Below are 4,652 nucleotides of genomic sequence, written 5' to 3'. Positions count from 1 at the left end.
TCTGGTTCGCTCACAAGTGACTTAGCAAATATCGCTAAATGGAGCTAGCTTTGGTCGGCGTTTGCCCACACACCCCTTAGGGGTCGTTAAATAATTCTATTAGACGTCAACAACACTCTTAGTGTTGACCTGTCCTCATTAGACAGGTTATCTTTCTAGCTAACTCTACATCGGTTTGGAGGTAATTACTCGCAAGGACATGAGCTAAGATTTGATGTCTTTCTCATCAAATTGTGTAACACAACAACACTATAGTATAAGCTCTCAGTCACTTCCTAGCTAACTCAAATATTACCTAGCAAGTGGCCGAACGCTAACCTCAGCTGTTGTCTGAACCTAAGATGTTGTCGTTGAACTTGATTTCCACCACTCGTCTGATCGTGTTGCTCCTCAAGAGAAGAGCAATTATTTATCAGCTATGTCGAGCATATTAAGGCTTCCCATCCTAACAGAGCAAAATGCAAAGATCTATGCCGACTTTTATCCAACGTGATCTTCCTGCTTTTCTACTTTTGCTCTGAATGAAGGCGACTATAGGACTTTGAGCTCAATGTGGTGGACCATATATGACCTAGCTAGCAGCTGCACGGGCTGATTGATGGCTACTTTATCTTCTTTTTTTTTAATCAAGATCTCCTACTTGTGGGAACACTTGGTTTGATAAATGAGGTCCCAGATCTTTGAGTGCCTCTCTGCTGTGTACACCCAGTGAGGCGGATTCTGGCAATGGAGCAATATAGAAAAAGCAGCCAGCATTAGTGTCCTACTTTGTGGCATCTTCACTGGCTCTTTCTGCTACCTGGAAGTGGAGCGAGTGACCAGCAGACCAATCAATCAATCAATCTGTCGACTCTTAAATACCCTTAGACGAGCTGATCAACTGCTATCTTTCACAGGCTAGCAAAGGGCTGTGTTAGCATCAGCATATGAGGAGTGTGAGGAGTTTCCAAGGGCTGATCCATCAGATTTTTTTTTTCTTCTGTTTTTACCCCCTGCATAGCTGCTGCCATTTAAGTGACGAGGAACGTGTAGGTGTGACCACATTCAGATGAGGAACGTTCACACGTGGGATTAGGATGACACAGAGATTGGACACAAAAGAGAGATACCACGAGCAACAGTTGATATAGATAGATGTTATTGCAGCAACTTTTTTTGTTTCAAATCTGGGTAAATAATCAGTTTGAGACAGATTGGGGTTTTAACTCCAAATTGTTCTTAGCTGTGAAAACGTGCACTCCCACCTCCCCCTACCCTCACCTCGCTCCACATCATCTAAAGGCCGTCGGTTCGCTCTTCACACAATCATCATAGGAGTGGGTTGTCACATACAAGCCCACAATCTCTCCACCCAGTTTACACCCTGATCCCTTTTTTTGCTCGATATTCTCGTGTGACGTGTCGTTTCGTTACTTTCTTTTCCTTGGCAAACTGTGATGACGAAAACTACATTCCCTTGAAGACAGCAGCGGATGTAACAGGCTCACTCTTTGTGCTCCGTCCCCTTTGGATCTCTAGCTGTTCACGATTTGAGTCCTGTGGATCTATGCAGAAGAAACCCCACCACAAACTAACTCCCTGCCTTCCCTCCACGACCATCGTCAGCACCACCACCAATCCCCCCCTCGTCCTTTCTTTTGTAAATATGTCCTTAGGATGTGGAATCCAAAAATGGCCGTCCACCACCCACACCTTCCCCTTCCCTTTCTTCCCGTGCCTATCCCCCACTGTTGGAATCTCACTGTGTTTTCTGTTCGCCTCCTTGGTTTTTTGTCTGTTTTTTGAGATTTTTGCCGCATTTTCTGTTGTCTAAAGCAGTGGTGTGAGTTGATGAGTAGGACTAAGTTGGATGTTTAAAAGATGAGATGAAGAGGTCTTGAGAAAAATATACAAAAAAATGAAGCTTGAATTGAGAAAAGGGTTCAAATATAGAGAAAAAATTATGATAAAGTTGTCATATTGTCATACTAGAGATGCTTTAGTTTGCTAATTTACTTGATTTTTTTTCTACAAAAGACTTGGATGAAATTATTTATAAACTGCGTCCCAGGAGTCATGATCTTTTTTGGACGTAAAACAAATACATTTATTAACATTTTGTTCAAAAGAAAATAAATATAAATTATGTTAAACATTACTGGTGTATGTGGTCATTTCACTAAGCGTCTGATATGGATGAAATTCTTTAATAAAAATAAAGACAGAAGAAATTGACACAAATAATTTTATCTTTTTATTTTATTTTTTTAAGTAACATGAGATCCTATGAAATGATGTCAATGAAAAAAAAAATCAGTTTTATCAAGGTATTCAATTGAAGCGATCAGATTTGCAGCTTTGAAGGTACTCATATGTTCATTCCACATGAAATCATACAAAATACACGTTAAAAGGCCAAGTATACATAGTATGTTCGTAGGTAAGTATGTACCTCTTTGTCCCATAGATTAAACTGTAGATCATGGTATATGCATATTATGCTTTGTCCACGAGATGGCGCCAAATCGAAACCTGAAATTTCCTTACAAAAGCTATATATTTTGCGAGGATACATTTGTATGTTAGAGTCCAGAAAGGAATTATTATTTAACGTAATTTCCTTGTTTTCCGACATAATCATCGTTTATTTCTAATAAGTATCCTACATACAAGGAGCAAACATTTTAACGCAATTATTTGTTTCCATTTGTAGCGTATGTGTATGTATTATTTTCCAATTATTTATTAATTATGTTGGTCTATGTTGTTTTCAGCCCTGTGGACGCAACAGCGCGTCACTTCCGGTAGCGCTGACGACGCACAGGTGAGCTCCTCAGGTGTACCAGGAGTTGATTGTAGGCCGATAGCATGGTCGGAGTGCACGGGTGTCTTAAGACCAGCCATCGACGCAAATGCAACAGAAAGTACACAGGCTAATACAGGACTTTAAACGCTTGTGTTGCGTTTCATGTTGTAAGATCAACAATGAGAGCGGAAGCAGACTGCTGAAACTGCTGTAAAAAGAAAACACGACGGACCGGAAACTTGGGGATGACAACCGAGAGAAACACCGTGAGTAATGAAATGTCCACACGTTGACTCAAACACACAGAAACACGGACTGCGTTCAATATAAATAATGCTTATAAATAAGTTTGTCTACATGTCAGAATGAGCCAATTAACTGAGAGCCAGCACTTAAATGAAGCCCTTTAACCAGCCAATGAGAGCCGTCACGTTGATAAATAGAATTGATGGTGTTTAATAACAACTAAAAAAGTGACACAACAAGTATATCCAGAGGTGATATTTTATTTCCACTCATCACAGTGTTGACTGCGCTGGCTTGAAAAGAAACACTCCGTTAGATAAACATGTGATGGTTAGAAATGACTGTCGATATTATAATCTGTTGTCATATTTACAGTCGTTTAGTGTTGAGTTGTCGTTTAAAAAAAAAAAAAAAAAAAAGTGGTTTAAGTGAACGTTATTCTAACATGTTGATGTAGTTATCAGGAGACACCAGCAGGGGGAGCAACTGCGCTTCCTCACTTGTCAGTGTACAGCTGATATTCTGGACTCAAATGGGCCTTTATCAGGGCTTTTACAAACACAGTTTATTAAATAAACTTAGTGAAATTGAATGTTTTGAGAAATCGTCTGACAGCCGCTGGTTTGTGCTGCAGAAAGTGAAGAGCATGGCCGAGTCACAGTCAGTCTCATAGTCAGTAACGTTACCTTCTTCATGTGAGAGCCAGCTGTTGTTTTATTTATGTCAGTTGTCTCGGGTGTCAGTCAGTGTGAGAGGCTGTGATTGTCTTGCTTGGAGTGATCATTAGACTGGAAGTTTGATTTTAGAAAAGTCAGTAAATCTGTAAAGCTTGTATTTGTGTCGCAGCCTCAATCTGTTGGCTTCACTTGTCTAGTTATGTTGTAAGTTGATTGGTGTCTGTTTAACCTTTACATCAGTGTTAAGATCCCTTGACTTAGATCGTGAATGGCATAACATTTGCTTGAAATGGCTGACTTGGAAGATTGAAAGCTCTTATGGTTGTTAGCTCTGAGCTGTGTTTGACTGATGGATTGTTTTGTTGGCTTCAGTGACTGTATCTTCCTCTTCATGTTGCAGGACCCTGTGCTGTTCACGGGCTCCATGACCCTTTTTAACTACCGTACAGATGAAGAAGTGTGGAACGCTCTGCAGGAGGTCAGTGACACCAATACACGCTCGTTCATCTGTAGGGATTAAAAAGACAAACAGAAAATCAGCGAATATGTCTCTGTCCTCCTGCAGGCGCAGCTGAAGTCTGGCTCCAACTTCAGCATGGGCCAGAGCCGTCCTGAGGAAGAACCGCATCCTCATCATCGGCGACGCCACGGCCAACGTGGACCCCAGGTACTCTGGAAACGACTCGTGCTGACAATCGCCTCAACACCATCATAGACAGCGACAGGATCCTGGTGTGTACCTCCAGCCAAGCTGCACATGAGAACTGTGGAAGGATGGTTTGACCTTATATGCACCCGGTGACATTCAGGGGGGCAGCTGAATATTTTTCCCAAACAAGTTAAGTGGAGGATCTTGGGATCTCCCCCAGAAGAGGTTGGACACCTAACATTCATTTTTCTGCATTCTGATATGTTTTTATGCACCAATTTGTGCGTTTTCTGAA

General features: G+C 41.3%; 1 long non-coding RNA gene across 1 annotated transcript; it reads left to right on the top strand.

Moving 5' to 3' along the window:
* The first annotated feature begins 4,108 nt into the window (after window positions 1-4,108).
* LOC306818762 lies at window positions 4,109-4,652 on the top strand. Its single transcript, XR_013778363.1, has 3 exons — window positions 4,109-4,186; window positions 4,274-4,393; window positions 4,428-4,652. It is a non-coding gene; the product is annotated as an uncharacterized lncRNA (long non-coding RNA).

Source organism: Symphodus melops (assembly GCF_947650265.1).
Source record: "Symphodus melops genome assembly, chromosome: 23".
In the NCBI taxonomy this organism is placed as follows: Eukaryota; Metazoa; Chordata; class Actinopteri; order Labriformes; family Labridae; genus Symphodus; species Symphodus melops.
The sequence above is the reverse complement of the archived record's forward strand: the minus strand, read 5'-3'. Positions and strand labels throughout refer to the sequence as shown.